The 23,990-nt window shown below is 42.4% G+C and overlaps 1 protein-coding gene across 1 annotated transcript in view; it reads left to right on the forward strand.

Annotated features, from left to right (window-relative positions):
* The first annotated feature begins 6,922 nt into the window (after window positions 1–6,922).
* Window positions 6,923–23,990, forward strand: part of LOC139755024 (paired box protein Pax-5-like) — a 227,479-nt gene continuing 210,411 nt past the window's right edge. Inside the window, exon 1 of the mRNA XM_071672956.1 lies at window positions 6,923–7,947. The gene's annotated coding sequence lies outside the window, so the exon portion shown is untranslated. The remainder of the gene's footprint in view (window positions 7,948–23,990) is intronic.

Below are 23,990 nucleotides of genomic sequence, written 5' to 3' on the forward strand. Positions count from 1 at the left end.
GTAACTTTTATCATCACTGATACTGCCTTAATATATTTATGTCTACATATTATGAAAGAAAAGGATTTCCTACATGTCACTTTCATGTGATCTTGCGCTCCCACACCCACTCCTTTCATATCCCACACACACACACACACACACACACACATATATATATATATATATATATATATATATATATATATATATATATATATATATATATATATATATATATATATTTCCAGCCCCCCGCTCCCTCCCCTTTTAGTCGCCTTCTACGACACGCAGTGAATACGTGGGAAGTATTCTTTCTCCCCTATCCCCAGGGATAATACACACACACACACACACACACACACACACACACACATATATATATATATATATATATATATATATATATATATATATATATATATATATATATATATATATATATATAAATGATGGCAATAATTCCAAGTTTACCTTCATATAACAGGTTCAAGCGAAAGAAGATATAAATACCAGACAGCGTATGAGTTCGAGGGGGTGGCACGTGGTGGTAATTCGCTTCACCTTATAAGCTGGGTAGAGATGGAAACCGTACGGGTATTAGGAAATCAACTATGTTATACAGTAATACTATGGAGTACGGACTTTCATCTCTGGTTGTTCATAGTGTTCTTGTTGGATAACACACTTATGGCGCTGTAGTTGAGCGCTATAGCTTATGTTGAGGACAACTTGATGTTACTTCGATCAAGCTGTAGAAGGACTTTTGTCCGCGCCTGTACACTGAAAACATGGTCGAAGGAAGTATTTCTTATATATATATATATATATATATATATATATATATATATATATATATATATATATATATTTTTTTTTTTTTTTTTTTTTCAAGCTATTCGCCATTTCCCGCATTAGCGACGTAGCGTTAAGAACAGAGGACTGGGCCTTTGAGGGAATATCCTCACCTGGCCCCCTTCTCTGTTCCTTCTTTTGGGAAAAAAAAAAACGAGAGGGGAGGATTTCCAGCCCCCCGTTCCCTCTCCTTTTAGTCGCCTTCTACGACACGCAGGGAATACGTGGGAAGTACTCTTTCTCCCCTACCCCCAGGGTGTGTGTGTCTGTGTGTCTGTGTGTGTGTGTGTGTGATATGATGACGACATCGGTCTCTCATAAGCTGCCTCAGTGGTGGATATCCGCAGTGTAGCGGTCAGGGTTGCTGACCGTGAAGCATTCACGGGCGGCCAGGGGTCGAGCACACAGGTTCAAATCCTGGTTGCAACGCTAAGTCGGTCCAAAATTAACCCCAGTCGATCATCCTCTCCCAGACGTTGGCCGGTAAAATGGGTGCATATCTCAGGCCAGTATGAATACAATACAGGACAATAGAATACTGTCGTTGCGTTATTATTGCTAGTAGTATTTACTAGATTTTATTATTTGATAGATGATACTCAAGTGTGATTTCTGTGGGGGCCCATAGCCATGGTTTAAGTAAAACTCCTTAATTAAGACATTATGTGACCCAACTGGGCCAATGGACTGCCAAGCATACTTCGAATATTCGCTTTCTTGTGGGCTAAGGAGAAGCCAATAATCTTCTTACATTTAATATCTAAACAGAATGGCGTGGGTATTCATAACCTGACAATTATATGTGCGGAAGCACGCAGTGATTAGCATCTTAATATCTAACTGGTTGCAACACTACTAACAAGTATTATGCATGGGTCCGCGGACGTCCACTTGATATTAGATATCTAACTACTCACATTATTAGAAATAATGTGGCATGCATCTTGACACGAATGCTGAGAGTAAATAGACATCCTAACTCTCAGTTGCTTGGGCTTCTTTTTCTCTGGTACTGAAAATTCACTGGAGTGTGGAACATATGATCTTAGCTGGGTTTTTAGCAGCTGGACGGCAGCCAAGTCTTTGGGCGTGAGTGTGTCTGGCTAAGCAATGGCCCCCACGTCCTCCACGTCAGGTCACTCCGTCCATGGTCGCGTTTCCTACAACAGCGTCGAGTCAATCACGCCAGGAGCACGTCCTCAAGCTTCACACTTGCTGCACGGGACGCACCACATACCTCCATCGAGACCCGGACGTAACCCTTGCACGGCACGATGTTGCCCCCGACGCCTCATACGTTACAACGGTGCATTGGGACCCCTTGTGGCAGTAGCTGCTCCTCATACCACCGCGCCCCATTGAGCGGAACCTCCACCCCCGTGTCTGCCAGTCCTAGATCTTCCAACCTTCCACCTGCACCTGGACTCGCGGACAAGCTGCTTTTATCTTCTCTGGTTCTTCCTCCCACCACCTCCTGATCACTACACACCACTCCTCAAGCTTGGACTCGCCCGGCTCTACATCCTAAAGCTCTGGCGGCCCGACTGGTCGGCGGTCTCCGTCAGGCCCGCTCCAGTTCCTGGCTCACCAACCTCCGGGGTCCTCTCCACTCGATCACGTGGTCCCCGTTGGTTTCCCCGTTGGCTAACCCCGGACTGCTGGTTGTACCCGGTCCCGCGTGAAGTCCCTGGGTGTACTCGGTTGTACCCGTACTCTCGGGCGTATTAGTCACAGTCCACTGGGCACTGAGACCTGTAATGCCCTACTCCCCCGCACAGTAAACAAGTAACTCTGCTGTCTACTCCCAGGTCCAACGTGACTCCGTTGTTTACCCCTGCTCTCACTCTTCTAACTATCGTCGTTCCTCTTCCTCGCTCCGTCTCTACCCAATCTCTCTCTTCTGCCGCTATCCACTCAACCTACTCCTTTAATGATTGGTTCGTGTGCGACTCAAATGTGTTTCTTCATCTTGATACCGCTCTTCACGTCCCTTAAATTGCTTGCAGAATGCTGCCTTAGTTTTACGTCTGAATATGCTTCCCATACCCACTTCAGTTCATAATTTATATACATCAACTGATCCAGAAATTCCCACAGTGTCTCATCCTCTCTCTGTATCCTACCTCTCAGTCTGTCTTCCCTCTGTTGAACTGTCAGTTTAGGAACGTAAACCTTCTCCAGTGTTCGCTTTAGCTCAGCCACGTTATCCCATTCAGTTCTCTCGTTAAACACTCGTCTTGCCGCCGCCCGTTCCAAATGGTGCCACACGTACCCAACTCTCTCTCTCTCTCTCTCTCTCTCTCTCTCTCTCTCTCTCTCTCTCTCTCTCTCTCTCTCTCTCTCTCTCTCTCTCATCCCCTTTTAACTGCAAGAGAGCTTTGTCTAACTTCCGGAACCAGATCCATATTTCTGTGTTCTTCCCCGTGAATGACACCAACTCTGGGTCTGCCTGCAACCTAACTCGCTCGTTTCTGCCGAGTGAACCTCGCCTTGACACAAGGAGCCACACTGCCAACATCCCAAAAATCACAAGCACTCCTGGTCCTGCCATGTCTAGCCACACATCGCGAGCGCTTGTAAGCTGGTCATCCATGGCTTCCTCCCCTGCCCAAAGCTTCATAGCTTTACTCCATAACCAAATATCCATCTTTCCGTCGCCTACGGATCGTGAGTAGTCTACCTGGTAGCCACGCTCTTGCTACCAATTGTAGGGGGTTGGAAAAAAAAAGGAAGAAAATAGCAATGCAATACAGGACAATAGATAGAATACAAGAATACTGTCGTTTCTAGTAGTACTTACTAGAGATTATTATCTTGATAGTTGATGTTCAGATGAGATTACCATGGCTATGGGCCCCAATGGTAATCTCGCTTGAACATCAGTTATCAAATAATAATCTCTACTAAGTACTGTTAGCAATATATATATATATATATATATATATATATATATATATATATATATATATATATATATTACAGAGGTATAAGTTTGTTGAGTATTCCTGGTAAATTATATGGGAGGGTATTGATTGAGAGGGTGAAGGCATGTACAGAGCATCAGATTGGGGAAGAGCAGTGCGGTTTCAGAAGTGGTAGAGGATGTGTGGATCAGGTGTTTGCTTTGAAGAATGTATGTGAGAAATACTTAGAAAAGCAAATGGATTTGTATGTAGCATTTATGGATCTGGAGAAGGCATATGATAGAGTTGATAGAGATGCTCTGTGGAAGGTATTAAGAATATATGGTGTGGGAGGCAAGTTGTTAGAAGCAGTGAAAAGTTTTTATCGAGGATGTAAGGCATGTGTACGTGTAGGAAGAGAGGAAAGTGATTGGTTCTCAGTGAATGTAGGTTTGCGGCAGGGGTGTGTGATGTCTCCATGGTTGTTTAATTTGTTTATGGATGGGGTTGTAAAGGAGGTAAATGCAAGAGTCCTGGAAAGAGGGGCAAGTATGAAGTCTGTTGGGGATGAGAGAGCTTGGGAAGTGAGTCAGTTGTTGTTCGCTGATGATACAGCGCTGGTGGCTGATTCATGTGAGAAACTGCAGAAGCTGGTGACTGAGTTTGGTAAAGTGTGTGGAAGAAGAAAGTTAAGAGTAAATGTGAATAAGAGCAAGGTTATTAGGTACAGTAGGGTTGAGGGTCAAGTCAATTGGGAGGTGAGTTTGAATGGAGAAAAACTGGAGGAAGTGAAGTGTTTTAGATATCTGGGAGTGGATCTGTCAGCGGATGGAACCATGGAAGCGGAAGTGGATCATAGGGTGGGGGAGGGGGCGAAAATTTTGGGAGCCTTGAAAAATGTGTGGAAGTCGAGAACATTATCTCGGAAAGCAAAAATGGGTATGTTTGAAGGAATAGTGGTTCCAACAATGTTGTATGGTTGCGAGGCGTGGGCTATGGATAGAGTTGTGCGCAGGAGGATGGATGTGCTGGAAATGAGATGTTTGAGGACAATGTGTGGTGTGAGGTGGTTTGATCGAGTAAGTAACGTAAGGGTAAGAGAGATGTGTGGAAATAAAAAGAGCGTGGTTGAGAGAGCAGAAGAGGGTGTTTTGAAATGGTTTGGGCACATGGAGAGAATGAGTGAGGAAAGATTGACCAAGAGGATATATGTGTCGGAGGTGGAGGGAACGAGGAGAAGAGGGAGACCAAATTGGAGGTGGAAAGATGGAGTGAAAAAGATTTTGTGTGATCGGGGCCTGAACATGCAGGAGGGTGAAAGGAGGGCAAGGAATAGAGTGAATTGGAGCGATGTGGTATACAGGGGTTGACGTGCTGTCAGTGGATTGAATCAAGGCATGTGAAGCGTCTGGGGTAAACCATGGAAAGCTGTGTAGGTATGTATATTTGCGTGTGTGGACGTGTGTATGTACATGTGTATGGGGGGGGGGCCATTTCTTTCGTCTGTTTCCTTGCGCTACCTCGCAAACGCGGGAGACAGCGACAAAGTATAAAAAAAAAAAAAAAAAAAAAAAAAAAATATATATATATATATTTATATATATATATATATATATATATATATATATATATATATATATATATATATATATATATTAGCCTGGAAAAGGCACCCATTTTGCCGGCCAACTTCTGGGAGAGAATGATCGACTGGGGTTAATTCTGGACCGACTTAGCGCTGCAACCAGGATTCGAACCTATGTGCTCGACCCCTGGCCGCCCGTGAATGCTTCACGGTCAGCAACCCTGACCGCTACACTGCGGATATCCACCACTGGGTCAGCTTATGAGAGACCGATGTCGTCATCAGTGGAGCTGACCTATGACCTGCAGCTGATTATTCAGCTGATGCTTTCATGCGAATAACATTCAATGTTCCGGCCGCACGGGGCAGACTAGGGGATTCAAGTGAATCTGTTCGTTTAGGTTTTGCTGTGGACTTGTACATCTGTAGGAGCGGTCGAGGACAGGACAGTGCTTCAGGACAAGGAACTCTAGATACCTCCCACGGCACATCACCGAGAGGAGTCTAGTGGGCGAGTGACCACGGCATTCTGGTGGTGAATGTAATAGACCTGAGGAGCAGGTGACCTGGTCATCACTGATGGTCGACTGAACAGTGAAGATTATAGTCGAATTATGAATAATGTCATGCTTAACATCTGCAACTGAAGAATGTAGTCGAATTACGGATGATGTCATGCTGACATCTGCACGAGACATGGCTATCTCTGATCCTGACACAGTCAAGCTCCTCCAGGACATGCAGCGTAGTGCCTGAGGAACAGGGGTAGTGAGAGTCGCTGCGGGCACAGCTCGAAGTGGAGGTAATTACCTGGAACAGCAAAGTTCATAAACTAAATCCAGTCGTAGACTTATGGGCCGTCATGGGTCGGGAGTGAGAGGGAGGAATGAGTCGCCAGGGCATTCAGGATGATATGTGGGTGCGTCTGGTTCACTCCACGCCAGATCGGGTAAACGAGGTGATAGATGATTGTAGAGGTTGGAGCAGTTTCTGAAAATCGCGTATGACTAAAGGACTCTTTTCTTAACTTGTATGTATATTATTTGAACATATTCTTTCGTCGAAATATCATTCACTGTCCTTTGATGAAATGTATCTTATGATCATGCCACAAAGCTTATTATTGAAGCTGGTCATAAGATGTGCTTTGTGCTTTTGACTGTATGATAATTTACCTTGTATGGACAGTGAGCTGAAAGTTGTTTCAGTAAAGCTGACAAAGTTAAAAATATGCGAAAATTTTGATAGACATCTGTTACGTTATACGAGACACCCTCGCTGCACTGGCAGTGTTGCCTCATCTGACCCAACATGCCGGGGACCCGACGTGTTGGTACGCCGACCTCGATTCCGCTGATTCGGCAAACGACCGTTGTCCCTCCCGCCCGTGGACCTCGTCCACACATGTGTGCCTCATCCAGCGATGATACTGAATATAAAGACGCATCCAGTTACTGTCAGTATAAAAATCCAACGTTTGAATAATAGCAGAAATCAAGACACTCAGATTTTTTACTCGTCAACTTAAAAACTTCCGGTTCAGTGGTCAACCTGCTGGCCTCACTGCTTGGAATCCCCCCACACGCCCAGGACTGCGCAGGCCAGCACCGTCAGTGACCAGTCCTGCCTTGACCTGCCAGGAGGGAAGACATGGGATATAACGTATACTCGGTAGTACTAGTGTGTCATATCTTAGTTCGATTACTAATGACACGCTACTGAACGAGAAGGACACGTTAGTACAAAGTTGATCGTGTTATTGACTGATTTTTAGAAAGTGCGTTCGTTATTAACTCTGATTTTCGTAAAGTGCGTTCGTTATTAACTCTGATTTTCGTAAAGTGCGTTCGTTATTAACTCTGATTTTCGTAAAGTGCGTTCGTTACTGGAGTGTTGTGCCGCGAGAGGGTAATACTCTGCGAGCAGATTATAGTGCAAGTGATCTATTTAAAATCAAATGAAGGAACGTTATCAGAAAAAAAAACAGACATGTCTCAGATTATACGACAGTACATTCCTGTAGAATAAATTACTGTGAATGATTTGGAGTTGTGAATTCACTTGGTCGGTTTACGAATTGGTGTTGTGCGACGAGTCAAGCTATGGGTTCCTGGAAATGGCAGCTACGCTAGAGCTGGTTACCGCCACTCGTCTGTCTAACAATGGGAGTAGCGAGTCACGATTGGACACGATGGAACTGTGTGTTTCTGCTGTAAGAATGAAGTTGTGCGGTGACTGGTGAACAGTATAGTCTACATATAACAGTATGAGATGTTTGAAGACTAATACACTTTATATTTTGCGTATATATACTAACTGATGATGAGCGTGGTGAAAACACTGAAACAAAGAGCTCCTGAACATTATGATGGAAATATTGCATAATGAAGTGGCAGGTAAAAAGACATGAACATTTTGCAACATAAGATTAAAGTGGTGTGTGGATGATAATCACTAGACAGTGCTGGTAAAGAAAAAAAAAAAACTCGAATGAAAGATATATACGATCCGCCAAACATAATGATGTGATAACTTCACACATTTGTAAAAGTTGTGATATCCTGAAAGCCTTGGCAGTGGTGGGTGATGGCCGTCACCTGCAACACACCTGCTGGGCGGCGGAGGGTAAGTACCGTGATTAGATAGATAGTAGTGAACTTGTTCTTCTTCACGACTCAGGTGATTCCATGTTTTCTTTGACTGAGCGGGATCGACCCACCCTTTTTAGGACATCATACCAACATAATACTGGAAGAAAGTCTCATTGGGTTTCTTAGTTCATGCTTCGATGCAGCTTCTGTTCACAACCACCCGTTCATTCGTGTACCCATTCACACTGAACTTGAGACTTTCTATAGATTTTGCACTTGCTCTGTTATCATTTGTGTTTCCCTACCAATTGTTGCGGGTTTTTCTATTTTGCACTTGCTCTGTTATCATGTCTGTTTCCCTACCAATTGTTGCAGGTTTTCTACTGTCTGGATTTTCTGAGTAGCTAATTTATATATTTTTTTTCATAGCCTGTTTATCCACGTGTGTACTTCGTTCGTATCACCATTTGCTCCACAGACTACGGCTTTCTAGGCGAATGCATTTTCATTTTTTTTTCAAGTGTTTACTCATAAGTGATATTCAGTGCCAGGGATCATTTTTTTTTGTGGTCATCCTCCCGTATGCTTTCCAGACCAGTCACGTCCATCTTTAGGTGCGGTTGCACGGAATAGCTCCGGATGATCAAGGTGTGGTGGTGGTTTCACAAAAAGATGAGACCGTAAGGTAAAGTTTGCATTTTTTGTTACTGAAACTCCTAGAAATAATTCCAAGCATCCTCTTCACTTATCACGTTGGTGTATTATTGTGTGTTCTATTCATCTGATGGCCAGAAAATATTTTCTATTGATCGGTTTTTTTATTTATCTAATATTCATCTGAAAAGTTACTGGCCACAACAGAGAAACACGTTGCAAACATTAGGGTGGTCATTGTTGAGAACGTGATTGTTAAGAAAGACGTTGCCTATTGGGCAATCGATTCGTGCTGATGGCTAGATGTGTTTGTTTACGTATGCAGTGGTAAACAGTGGGCGACAGCAACTCTTGTGGGATAATTTTTCTTGAATAAAAAAAAATGGGTTATGTTCTTTTTGTTGTGGAAACTATGCTCGCAGCTTTATCAAGAGCGTATCATTCCAGTAACATATTACTCGGTCCTTTTCATATTGAACAACTGCTTTGTTCAGCTAACAGAATAAGGATAATGAAATACATCCTTTTGCACAGCAAAGCCAATATCATTGCCCAAATTTTCGCGTGTATTTTTGGATGTATCTAAGTAAAATGTTTCTTGCAGCTTTGCGAATTGTTCGCCTGCTTTTTTTGACACACCCTTTCGGCTTGCTGTCTACACAAGACAGTTAATCTTGTAGTCAGACGTAGAATCCCGTTAAGATCAGTTCTAATGATGCACTTTGAGCATTATTATAGAATGTATCCATCAGAGTAAACCGATAATCATTTTGATAATAGAATATGTTGAAATAATGAATGATTTAAGAAAAAGTCTTTATTCATACGCTATTTTCAGCGACCGCTCCAACCTCCATAAAAAAAGCACCTACCTTTTCGTTCACCTGATCCGGCGTAGACTGAACAAGATGCTTCTATTTAGCCGACCGCTGTCGGATATCTTATCAGACTGTCTGCGCCAGATCCTCAATACCCTGGCGACTCCTTACACCTCCCACATCCGACGCATGATGGCCTATAAAGTGGACGATTGGCCTTGTGTGAAAGTCTTTGCCTGACCTAGTAATTGCCTCCAGTGGAGAGTGGGCCTGAAACGCCTCTCCTATCCTGATCCTGTGCATTAGGCTCCGGCCTTGCAGGAGCTTGGCTGTCAGGAGCAGGGAGAGTCATGAGTTGTTACAGGGGGCAGTAAGACATCTTCCATAATCCCACTATATTCTTCACTGTCCAGTCGACCATCATTGTTGACCAATTCACTTGGTCCAAAGACCCACGTCCATCCCCAGAATGTCGTGGTCACTCGCCCTCTTAGACTACCTCTCGGTGTGTTGTTGAGAGAAGTATATGGTGGTCTTTGTCATCCGGAACCGTCTTGCCCCCGCTCCTACAGATGGTAAAAACATTTTCTTAAGTGAATTTTACGGTAATCGAGTACTCGTGGTCAATCGCTGAATTTTCTAAAACAAAGCCCCAAGCGAGCAACCATATTTAAATGACCTAGTCTACCCTCTGCGGCTGAAACACAGCCGTGAATGTTATTCGCATGAAAACATCGGTGGTCTATGTAGGGTTGAATGCGCAGCAGCAGTCATCATAAGTCAGCTGCATTGCTGACGATGTCGGCCTCTCACGAGCTGCGTTTGTGATGGGAGCGTCTTCATGCTGAGTGGTGTGTCTTGGTCGGTCACTCCGTGGTCGAGTGTACATTGATCCCTCTGCTGCCACCTGTCTATCCACTGATAAGCAGTGGAATGAGCAATGCCTGTCTTCTTTTTTTTTTTTCTATCTTAGCCATCGTTTTCCCCGACTCCCACATTATGATGATACGTCCTCGACCAGATATGTTGTCAGGTGTGTTGTCGTGTTTCATTGTCATTCGTGAACACAGAACAGAAACTCCCTCTTAAGTTAAGGTATAGAAATATTATGAATTGCTACGTAAATCCAGTTATTGTATGAAATTTTACTTCAATTTTGTTAAAAAGCGTCATTGAATATCGTATATCACAAATATTTAGTAATAATTCCAAGTTTACTTTCACTTGCCATGTTCAAGATAAAAGTTTATGAGAGCGACGTGGTATGCATTGGCAGTCATGATTCACTTTACCTCATAAACTGGGTCGAGGTCTAAACAGTATGGATGTTAAGAAATCAACTGCAATATGCGGCAATACTACGGAAGGAAGAGCTTCGGCATTGGTTGTTAGAAATGGACAGTATTGTTGGAAAACCTCACATATCGAGCTGTGCTCGGTACGAAGTATACCTCGATGCTGCTCCGATCGAGTTGTATCGAAACTTTCGCCTGTAAACTCCCGAACTTAAGTTCTGTTCCGCTCCCAGCCATAGATAGACTCCTAAACATCTGAGGTTCGAACTACGAAGCAGCATAAGGTAGTGCCTCTTTGAACTAACGGATGTCGCTCCGGGGTGTTTAGGAGAGGGACGGGGTATAGTGGTTGAAGTGTGAGGAAGGTTTAGTAGGGGAGGGGCGTGGCAAGAATGACGTAACGAAATCTCCATATACTGATAACATTAAGATTGTTATGCCGATATGGTTTATAACGATAGGGATGATGGGAGTTCATTAACTACCATGCTGTATACGCGGATAAGAACAATTACCAGGAGGTTGCAGGAGCAACAGAGGTCGAGTTGATGGTACAGTAATAGGCAGACGGCAGATGGCAGACGTAATACTAAAGCCACAGGTGTTAGGTTTTAGAGCAGGGTTATAGATTTACAAATAGTAACACATTTACATTTACAAATAGTAACACATTTATATTTCCCATTAATCGGTCAAGCCTCGGATAAAGTCTGATATACCGAACAAAATTTTTTTTTTCCCTTTAGTAAGTTTAGGGTTTATTACACATACTAAGATAACGTTACTGAATTGTATATAGAATGAATAAGATCCCAGACTTTTATATGTATATGTTGACGTATAGAGTTGTCAAACGTCGACAGCCACAAAAGGACCAATAGCTCGCCATCAGTTGCTGTTTATATTTTGAACAGCATGAAGAATGCAGGATAAGTAGGGTTAGATAACGGAATCGTAATACTCTCACATAATGCTACGTGCTTGATTCTGTTATTGTAATTAAAGTAGTATGTATTAGTGGTATAAAATGAACGTAAACATATGATTACACACACACTTGCATATATGAAGGTGAAGTGGCACTTCAGTAGTTCATACAGTTTTATTCAACATGTAATTCTTTTTATACATGTGGCATGAAATGTTTCGTGGAGACAATCCACCTCATCAAGTGCCAGTACTTAACAAAGATATCTAAATCCCAACATCACAACGGAATACCGCTGTCTAGCACCAGGCAGCACAGACCAACACTGTCCGCTTTGTCAGGTAGTTACCGTTGAAAGGGAGAGTGATTAAGGGGGGGTGACGTGGCAGGGGTTGACCTGGGTAGCTGGGTATGTCTTGAACTGTTTTGATTTTCTCATGATGAATTGGTTAATGAGAGGATGGGCTTTAAAGTTGCCTGGGTACAAATCATAGTTCTTAGCATAAGCAATTAAGACAAACTCAGTGACGTTGCTTGTGACATAATCATCAGAGGGGTATAGGATAATGGGATTTTCGAGATCTATGGCGTGATCATTTTCATGGCTGTTTAGCGATCGCATTTATGTGGTCATCCCTGCGTACTGTATGACGGTGCCAATAACACCTCTCCGTTACAGTTTTTCCGGTCTGGCATATATATATATATATATATATATATATATATATATATATATATATATATATATATATATATATATATATATATTCTTTCATACTATTCGCCATTTCCCGCGTTAGCAAGGGTAGCGTTAAGAACAGAGGACTGGGCCTCTGAGAGAATATCCTCACCTGGCCTCGTTCTGTGTTCCATCTTTTGGAAAAATTAAAAAAAAAACGAGAGGGGAGGATTTCCAGCCCCCCGCTCCCTTCCCCTTTTAGTCGCCTTCTACGACACGCAGGGAATACGTGGGAAGAATTCTTTCTCCCCTATCCCCAGGGATAATATATATATATATATATATATATATATATATATATATATATATATATATATATGTGTGTGTGTGTGTGTGTGTGTGTGATATAGTTTTGGCGCAGTATGAAATGTGAACGATTTGCGGAATATTTCCTTGTAACTGAATGAAGTTGTAATGCTTGCCAGCAGACAGTATATTTCCTTTACGATTCTTTTAAGATAGGGTTCTAGCTATGACTTCTCTCAAGTTGCCTCTCCTAAAGTGAATCTTGCATCACATCCTCTTGCAGGGAATATTCGTAAAAGTCATATTTTCCCTGTGTCTTATCCTCATTACTTTGCACTTACTCTGGACATATTTTAACAACTATGCATCAAACTAACTATGGTGTAATTTTGGGTCCACTTTTAAGTTAATACTATCTTCCTCAAATTCAACTTTACCCCCGCAAACATATTCAAACAGAGAGTCAGTTCTTTGGGAAAGTCATCTACGTAAATCATGAAATGCAGTGGGTCCAGGACTGAACCCTGCGGCACGCCACTCGTGAGCTCCATTCCATTTCGAGAAGGTACCCGAATATGCATCCTTTGTTTTCTTCCACTAAATCAATTTTCCGCTCACCGAAGGAGTCCGACCATTACTCATGCTCCAAAATCCACCTTTTTTACCTTTCTTGTGTGTATGTGTGCGTTTGATATCTCCGTGTGTTACTAGGATTTAGCTGCGCCTTGACTTGAACAGTTTAGTGTGAACGAATGGAACGAGCACACGGCGCGGAACCGAAGTCGACTATAGTAAGTACCTGTCTTCGAGCAGCGCGCGCCGAACCTTTTCCGTCGCTTGGTGCACAGTGAGTGCTCATTTGCTCAAAAGGATTCAGTTGCTCCGTAGTGCGCAGTCAGTTTGGATGTTCCCGCTGTTCAACCATTCGATGTGTTTAATTTCTATCATGGGGTGGGACAGAGGGAAGTGTTTAGCCTGATGAATATGAGACGTAGCCTGAGCTTTGGCATTCCCTATATCGCTTATGATACAATAAAACCAAAAAGCATGATTGCTGGGTTGGCATTGCTCAAGTTATTGACTGTACCCCAGGAGAGCTTGCTTGGCATTGTATTCTTAAGAAATAAAACTGATATTTGTGATAATTCTCGTTTTCTATTTCATTCCCGTTTTCTTTGTGATACATGCTACCATGATATCATTAAGGTAACTTTTAACTGTACCACACATGTGTAGCTTTAAAGTATAGCTAGATATTATGCTAGAAAATTACTTATCGTTGCTGTATTATTGTTTGATGATTGCCTTCATGTAATCCCTCAGTGCTTCAATCAAGCATTGCATGTGTCTGCAATTATCGTCGCACTGATGCGTTACGTTGCTTGGGTATCTTGAATAAACTCTGCAGGCTAATGTGACGAGTCCCTTGAGGCTACAACGCGTAAGATTTTAGATGAAAAAAAAATCTTGGAATGGTTCTTCGGAATTTTGTGTGCTTTCCCACAACTCCGGGTCCCGCAAGGTCGATTGATATTTCAAAAGCCTCCGCTGCCACACACGTAAAGTTTTTTTTTTTTTTCAAATGCCTGTGTTCCATTTCACTCAATAGCGACATATTTTTACGTACAGAAAATAGGTGCGTTAACCATTTTCTCATCGAGTTTGGCTAAGGAATGAAAAGTGAAGAGAGGACCTGCTGCCACTGTCAGATCCATCCTGAGGTAAATGGTGGTCAGCAGACGAGCACCAGCGAACACGCAGAATACAGCCACCTGGCGGGGCTCGAACGGTTCGTTTGCTTCGTTCTTGCTTCGTTCGGTACGATCGGACAAAAATGCTTCATTCAAGATGCACCTAAATCTTAAGCAGCGTTCAGACCTGTGCAAGTTTTCTTTCGCACAGGACGCGTGCGCCTATTACATGAAGATACAAGCAGAAGCATGCATGGGGGCAAGGTAAGGCATACTCCAGATCTGTGCGCACGGGCCAACATGCGCAGACGCACTAAGGCGCAACTGTCTCTCCATCCAAGACGGGCAGACTCGTGCAACAGTTGCCCATCAGCCACGGTTCATTAGGCTTCTTTTTTTTCAGTTCGTTGTTCGTATTGCTAGTATGGCGAATTGGTTCAATGAAAAAGTATATATAAACTTAATTGATGATTATCGTTCATCTACTTGTTTGTGGATTACCCCAGGTGTGAACAGTAAGAGGCATGCGCATCCATCGAGAAGAGCCATGCAGCTAGAGGCATGCGTGAGCGTGCGTGTTGCATGCATAGAGGCATAGGAAGATGCACGGCAACTAGGCACAAGGCGCATGGGTCTGAGCTCCCCCCGCCCCTCTTGTATATATGTACCATGTCTTTACTCCTCTCTGTGTATGTATACACACACATCCTAGCTTGTGTGTGCGTGTGTGTGTGTGTGTGTGTGTGATCATTATTTGTGATTACTATTTGCGTATTACAGGGATAGAGTTGAGTTTTGTGTGTGTGTGTGTGTGTGTGTGTGTGTGTGTGTGTGTGTGTGTGTGTGTGTGTGTGTTTGTGTGTGTGTGTGTGATTTATTTACGATTGTTTCCATGTAAGATTATTAATAACAAAGATGACTAGATTCTTATTCATCATACAACAGGGAATAAAAGTTCAGCTGTATTGGTAAAGACATCGATGCTCAGATCTGTAGCTGGTTGAAGATTTTAATAGATGCGAAAACATAGCAGTTCAGGTCAAGAGTTGTATGTTTCGTGGACTCATCACAAGTGTTTAACCTAATTTTTCATAACCCTACAGTGTCTCTGATGTACTAGTATTGCCTTGCTTCACGTTAAGTTGGTCATGGCAGAGTAGAGAGGGAGTCGCAGACACTTGATCGATAGTTTTGATAGAGGTTATGATTACTCATTTCGTTTTAATCATTTACGTTATGGCAGAGGAGAAAAAAAAAGAGTAAGGAACGAAACCATGAACAAAAGAACAGAGGCAAGACTACACTATTAGTTATTGTGTTTATGGTTTAAGATCATATCTAACATTATGTGTAGGCTTTAAATGCCAAGTACACATACTATGCTGTAGTTTAATAATCTACACACTATTTCCTTTTTTTTTTTTTTCCTTTTGTCTTATTCGCGATATCATCTTAAGGCTGGCTGGCTGGTTATGACTATCATCGAACCTTGTAGAATTGGGATGCATCTCCAGAGCTTATCGTTGCTGCGTCACGCCAACCGGGCATTAATTATCCAGCACGTGAGTTTTGTGCATGCAAAGTAGCTGGCTCACGAGCCGTCTCGAGATTAACAGATAATCTCAGAGTCCAAATCCCCTCCCACGAATTTCGTCTTTACTGACACCGGCGCACAAAAGTGAGAGACTTGAGATTATGAAGACTTAGATCCTCATGAAATAAGTGTGTTAAGACGAGATGCATAGATTTCTTTGTAAAGTGTGTTCGTAGGCTGTGAACTACCGAACTCTGTTTCAAGTTTTCCCTTCGTGGTGTCTTCTTCACCGTAACAGAGGAAGGAATGCTGAAAAAGAAAACGGCAATAGCCAACTAGGTCCATTGCAGGTTGTACTGTACATCACTCAGATTCACTCACTCTGGCAGTAGTATGTATGTATAACCTGGTATGATGGCTCTCTGTACCAGTAGTTACGCCGTTTCCGGGATCTAAGTCGATGATTGTCATAGATACTGAAAGACGGATCCTCAGATAAGCCATTGTTAGATAAGCCTTCGCCAAATGGTATCACACAGCACTAGCGAGCGGACGTAGGCAAAACACGATTAATTATTTTAATTACCGTCCGTAAAGCTAACACGGTACAACCCTCTCCATCACTGTCACATTACTCTGTCGCTTTCATAAACTTCATTATAACCTACAATATCTTTTTCACTTTCCCAAAGCTATCATTATGATTTCACCCTTCTCCACATACCTTGCAGTATTACTAGCTTTGTCTACAACATGGGAGCTTTTCATTCATATCATTTTCCTCAACTTTATGTCAGTTCATCATATCCACTACTGTCTTATCTCTTTGTCTAATACCTGTTTCTTCAGTTAGCGTCTCAGTTCTCCATTTTTTTTTTTTTATCTTTTCACATTTCCATCATCTCCCCCTGAGTTTCCTCTTGGTAATTCCAAGATGATGGTCAGAAACCTGACAGTAAGCGCCTCCCTAACACAATCAGCAGCTCATCACAAAGCTTTCACCATAACGGAAAAGACTATCGCAGTCAGTATGCTCACACGGTCGCTTTGGATTGAAAAACTGGAGGAAGTGAAGTGTTTTAGATATCTGGGAGTGGATCTGGCAGCGGATGGAACCATGGAAGCGGAAGTGGATCATAGGGTGAGGGAGGGGGCGAAAATTCTGGGAGCCTTGAAGAATGTGTGGAAGTCGAGAACATTATCTCGGAAAGCAAAAATGGGTATGTTTGAAGGAATAGTGGTTCCAACAATGTTGTATGGTTGCGAGGCGTGGGCTATGGATAGAGTTGTGCGCAGGAGGATGGATGTGCTGGAAATGAGATGTTTGAGGACAATGTGTGGTGTGAGGTGGTTTGATCGAGTGAGTAACGTAAGGGTAAGAGAGATGTGTGGAAATAAAAAGAGCGTGGTTGAGAGAGCAGAAGAGGGTGTTTTGAAATGGTTCGGGCACATGGAGAGAATGAGTGAGGAAAGATTGACCAAGAGAATATATGTGTCGGAGGTGGAGGGAACGAGGAGAAGAGGGAGACCAAATTGGAGGTGGAAAGATGGAGTGAAAAAGATTTTATGTGATCGGGGCCTGAACATACAGGAGGGTGAAAGGAGGGCAAGGAATAGAGTGAATTGGAGCGATGTGGTATCCCGGGGTTGACGTGCTGTCAGTGGATTGAATCGGGGCATGTGAAGCGTCTGGGGTAAACCATGGAAAGCTGTGTAGGTATGTATATTTGCGTGTGTGGACGTATGTATATACATGTGTATGGGGGTGGGTTGGGCCATTTCTTTCGTCTGTTTCCTTGCGCTACCTCGCAAACGCGGGAGACAGCGAAAAAAAAAAAAAAAAAATATATATATATATATATATATATATATATATATATATATATATATATATATATATATATATATATATATATATATATATGTGTGTGTGTGTGTGTGTGTGTGTGTAAGTTTTAGAAAAGAAAAACTTTTCCTCATGGTATGCGGTTACAGGATAAGTATGAAACAGTGCAGACATTTCTTGCAAAGCAACATAATGTTATGCACATATCCTACCATGGATATGTATATACGTTACTGTTATCTTGCGTGGCGAACTCTTGAGTATGTAACTGATTGCGTGAATTAGCTATGTGCCTACCTCCGCCTCTTGGCTAGTAAACCCGCAAGCCTTGTGTATGTTGGCAACTCGAATATTACCATTCTGTTTCTGCTTGTCTCCTTCCTCTGCTCGGCCGGGAAACTCTTCACCTCCTTCTGTATTTGACCTACTGCAGACTCGCTTCTTCTGGTAGAGAAAAAAACTTTGATCACTTTAAAAGACGAGGTGACAACCATTCGTTTTTCGATGCAGCCAAAGGCATTGATGCACGTCGTGATGTGTAACGTAATTGATAGAAAAAAATAGAAAATCTCTCCTGGATGTGTTTTGTATTTCCTCTGGTCAGTACCCACCACAGTATTCTGACGAGTGAATCTGATCTTGCAAGAAAGTGGAAAAAAAGGCGGTAATTGCCATAACTTCAAGAAAGAGGCAAAACCAATGACTGTGTGCATAATTATCCTTCAACCCAACGAAACTTTGAAAGACGTGAACTTCAAGAAAGAGGCAAAACCATAAGTGTATGCATGATTATTCTTCACCCCAACGAAACTTTGAAAGACGTGAACTTTTAAGAATATTTCCACTCCACTTTGGAGAGGCAGGGTAAAGAAAAGCACACAAGTGGGAGGGAAAGAGCCGGTGGCTTGTAGTGGGTATCTTGGACCCAGCCAGACGAGCGACGCTCCAGCGGGTCATGACCTCGGCAGTTACCACCCTCACCCCTGGTTGACTTGGCATGACCGTCGGGGTCGCGGGTTCAGCCTCTGGCCTTACCCGGCCCCCTGCTGAGGGGTCAGAGAATTATTGTTATCGGGATATCTTAATGGTTATCAGCACCAAGATGATGTGCACGAAAGTTTTTTTTTTTTTTTTTTTCCAAGGATGTTGAAGTCATGTTGCAGGACCAGAAGAGACGCTGGCACTCAAAGTCTCACAATTCAGCCCCTGGCACGATCATGATGGGAGAGGTCGTGGATCCTTTGTAATACCCTGAACAGGAAGGAGACTTGCACGTGATGAGGTATTTTGTCCTCAATTAAGAAATTCGATCATCAAAGAAAGCAATCATGATCCTTTTTGTTCTTTGATACTACTACAGTGAGGAAGCTGTTTACCAGATCTTCTTAGAAGAGGGAAAATTGAATTTTGTAGTTCTCCTGCATCATCTAACAGATCTCCAGATTTTACCTTAAAATTCATTTCAACTTCATATATTCCAACCACCCAAGAGAGCACAAGGTCAGGAGGCAACCCCCCACCCCCATGTCTCTCGGATATTTCTTGGTATTCGACAAAAATTTTCAGCTCCCGTTATTTTCTGTGGATTCCAAAGTTTTGTTATCACTCAGCATTAAATGAAATGAAAGTGTTTGCCTAATAAGATGACCCATACTGAGAATCGGTATAAATCACATTATTAAGAGCGAGAGAAAAGATCTGATACACATCCTTCGAAAAGGTTGATATCGCTTTTCAAGATTTTAAGCCGAGGGGAAAGGAACAAAAACTTTAGAAAGGAAACCAGAAGTATCTCCGGTTGGTAAAGATCGTGTGTTTTCATAGACCCTTTCTTGTGAATAGTTGAGCAAGATAACATTTCGACAATGCGGGGAGGCATTTGCAATTTCCTCCAAGGCAAAAATTGTTCCGAAGGTTATGGTTTGAAAAGATAGAATATGTGCAGACAGGTCTTGTCTATCGAAGCATTGACAAAACGGGATACGTATAAACAAACAAGAAATTATATAAACAGCTACAGTGGATCCCTTCATCTGAATATTGTATCATAAACCTGACAAACGTTGAAATGATACACACGTGCAGGTAAACTGAGGAAGATTGTTATCTTGAGTGATGCGTCGTAGTTGAAAAGAAAAGAGAAATGTATTACTGAGCCAAAATAGCAGCACGAGGCTCACTTGGATGAGAAATGAAAATACCAAGTAATATAGAAAAAGGCAAAAAGTCGGTATCTTGAGTTTGAGAAACCGTGGAAGCATCGTAGCCTGGAATCTGAGATTTCTGATACTATGCAATTACATTGCTACGATCGTCCCTGAAGCAAGATAGGTTGTAAGAGTTGCAGTAAGATAAGACTCCAGACCTACAGCTGAATTCTTTGCCATACAGCAGGACACAGCACAAAATCAGTGATAGAATACTGTATAAAGTCTGCAGCAGGACATGACGAGTTAATCTGCTTTAGGAACACTGACTAGTCTTTATAGTATGACATAGTAAAAGAACTGTAAGAGGAATGCACAAGGTAAATGACAGGACACAACACGTTATGCATCAGGGGCCGTATGCAGAATACTTCTTAGAATGCTTAAGTATGCTTAAACCCAAAGAATTTTACTTAAGTTTAAGAATTTTGCTAAGCATGTTTCTGAAAGCTGCCCTACGCTTAAGTATTTGCCTAGCAGACGACAAATATTTTGACCAAAACTGCATTTCATACGTCTTAAATCTTATGCTTAAGTTTTGCTAAGCTTCGTGCTTAGTCTTATTCTGTGTGGCACTTAAGTCACTTACTCAGCTAAGCATAAAAATAAGTAGAAATCTAAGAATTTTTCTGCATACGGACCCAGGGACACAGAGAAGAAACCTGCAATGGCTTACAGAAGACGACATGTAACGAGACGCTGTATCAGACCTGCAGTAGGATGTCGCACAAAAACTCCAGCAGATCAGTATAGCACTTGACAACAGTGTATGACACAAGACTTACAGTAGGATATAACATATAACTTGTGGCAGAACCCGGGAAAGGGTCTACAGCAAGCGAACACATACACTTCACTTGGACACAAAATAAGCCATGCAGAAGGCGTTGTATAAAAGCTGTAGGACAGACCTAGAGAAAGACCCTGCCCTATACATGAAGAATGGGCGACAGCGCTTCTTGCAAAACATGAGACAAGACCTGCAACAGAAGACGACATACGACTTTACAGAAGAACTCTCGCAAGATGCGGTACCAGATCTGCGACAAGGCATAGCACAACAACTGGAGCACGAAACAAGACTCGTAGCACGACATTACAAGAAATACAGCAAGACGCGACGTAAATGCTGAGATAAGACAGCACAGCAGCTACAGCAAAACCCGCGTATAGAACTGCAGCAAGACACGACATAGGAGCTACAGAAAGGCACAGCACAAGAACGGCAGCACGACGGCTGTTGGGAGGGGAATGCTTCATTGGTGGAATATTATAACAGATTAGAGATCTCAGGAATAATTGGGCATCTGGAGTTGGCCTATGGCCTCAGGTATTATTAGTACTACTACTTGCTGCTTCACCTGCGACAGTACTCGGGTATATCCCTAGTGTATAGGTGAACGTAGCAGACACTACCCATGAACTGGCGGAGAGGATGGAGACAACAACTGGCACACAAAAGGGAAACTTCTCTGCCTTTGGAAATACGATCGTCCTGTCCTTAAACACACACATTGGACTTACTTGTGCTGAAGGAAAAAAAAAAAGTTAAAAAGAAAAAGAGAAAAGATTCCCCCAGACTGATCCCATCCTTAACCTAGAGAGGTAACACTGCGGTTCTGCAGACGATCTTCAGATGAGGGTGCTGATGTCGGAGACATGAGAGGGACCAGCTGCATCGAACTCTGGAAAAGAGTGAAGAAGGGTGCAAAGCCAGAAACGAGCTCTACTGAACTCTGCTGTGAGGTGCAGTAGGAATAGATCTGTTCCGATGAATTATGATTCTGCAGGGTAGAATTCTACTGTGATGCACAAGAGAGCACTCCTGAGACGAATTCTACCTTAGGATGCAAGAGAGCTCTGACTGCATGAAATTTACTGCTTAGTAGAGGAAAGAGCTCTGCTGCTACGAATTCTGCTGCAAAGTGTAAGGTTCAACTTTGCTTCCATTGAATTCGGAGTGTTAGGAGATTTAGTGAAGATTTCTGCTGCACAAAACTCTGTTGTGGTTCGTACATTATATAGTATATAGGAGGAGCTCTGTAGAGATGAATTCCACTTCGGTTAGCACTGCTATGGTAAAGGAGGAAGGGTTCTTCGGTGTTGTTCTCCTATGGAGTAATAACAAACGAATACCGACACACTCGTCTGACCGCAGCTTATTTAAGATCGATGCCACCCAGAGTTGGGCATCCGGTAGGAAGGAGTGGAAGTAGTTCAGTTCAGCAGGAAGCAACGTGTAGTCGTTAGACATTCTCGATATTTTACTTTAGTGTAGAAAAAGCTCATCGCCTTGGCTAACCCTAGTTACTCATTCTAGATATCAAAAAGGAAGAGGGTTCACGTGCATAGCTACCCTTACAAAAAGCTACTAAACTCACAGTATATGTGCCGTGATAAGGAAATCTTGCTGGCGCGTTCCATTGTGATCTTTTCCCGACATACTTACGTGTAGTAGTGTGCGTGTGTCGTATGCGGCATAATGCGCAAACGTTATACATGTAAGAGTAACGACACGGGATGATTTGCGTGGCAGTTGGATTCTTACAAAGACACTGGACGAAAAGTGCAACAAGGGACAAAAAGTGTAGCAAGATTCTACATTATTCTTACAGCATTATACAGTACTAGTACAGCAACGAGACATGACACCAAGATCTGTCGCAGGACAGACGAGAAGAAGTGCAGCTATTCAACACTCAAGATCTGCACCTATTCATTGCTTAGAAGTCAAAGCAAGATAGCCACTCAAGACTTATATAAAGACTTAACACGATAACTACACAAAGACTAAGACTCAACACCCACTGCAATACGTGCTGAAAAGACATTCATCAAGACCCAACATAAGCGTTGCAGTAAGGTATGGCGTCAGGAGTGTAGCAAGACACGACGCAAGAACTGAGCTGTCTGTTGTGGAAAGCTTCCTGGAGATGAATTGTACTAACCACCACCACCACTTCATCTCTTGATTCTACCATCGCCTCCGCTTTTTTCTCTCTCTCTCTCTTCGTCTATTCTTTTCACCCTCTACTTTCTCATTTCTTCCCTTCCCACGTTCATGTGAATTTTTTCTTTCCTATTATGATCTGTGTGATTTCGTCTCCTAATTCCTCATCTTGCTGTTTAACCCTTTTTTTTTTTGTCTCCATTTATGTCGTTGTTGGTTTTTCCATCTACCATTTACATACTTCTGCAGCTATGCAATGTTACCTTCAGTTTCTCTCTGCATACCTGTACTAATTTGATTATATCATTTTCATGTTTTTCGTATGTATTTGCATGCGAGTACTTTGACATAGCTATGCATTTTGAAATGCTTTCATAGCAAATCGCAGTATTGTGCATGAAAAAAGACACTGTTGGGTAATGGTAAGTAATTTATCATCTGTGATGTATGTATGTATATATATATATATATATATATATATATATATATATATATATATATATATATATATAAATTTCTGCCACTAAGAAGTATCAGACTTAGGTCGACAGGATATACTGTTTTTATATTCATCTTGTATCCCTAGTTCCACATGATATTCTGCCAATGATTGATAATGCTTTTAGTATCATATGATATTTGTGCGTATATGATAAGGTTGCACATGCAAACTCTTTCTAAGAACAGTCGTTTACCGGCCGTCGTCCAGCTCTCCGGTATCACGAACTCAAAAGCACCGTTCAGAACGTTTCCCAGAGAGAATCGGTGACAGCCGGAGTTGTAAAGAAGAATATAAAAGAAATGCGTCATACATTAAAGACGAGGGAACATGAGAAGCAGAAAGCATATCATCATTAGAGGTGAGAAAGAAGCAGTAAGAGTTATGTGATTCATATTGTACGGCATAGAGTATGGCACCGTTTGGCCGACCATCAAGTGATGTTGAGGTATGAATGTAGCCAAGGAAAGCAACCATGGAAAGTAAACCTGGAGCAATTTCCTTAAAATTCCCTCACCGTAATACTTGCGAAAGGTGGTCCAAGATTGCTAGAGCGTGAATCGCGTCAATTTCCTTGCCTGCAGTATAAGAAATATACAGAATCTTTGAATGTATAGAAGGATCTTGTTCAGCCTCGCAGACAGACTATTCTACGGTCAACACATCAGGT

The sequence above is a fragment of the Panulirus ornatus genome, chromosome 18 (genome assembly GCF_036320965.1).
Source record: "Panulirus ornatus isolate Po-2019 chromosome 18, ASM3632096v1, whole genome shotgun sequence".
In the NCBI taxonomy this organism is placed as follows: Eukaryota; Metazoa; Arthropoda; class Malacostraca; order Decapoda; family Palinuridae; genus Panulirus; species Panulirus ornatus.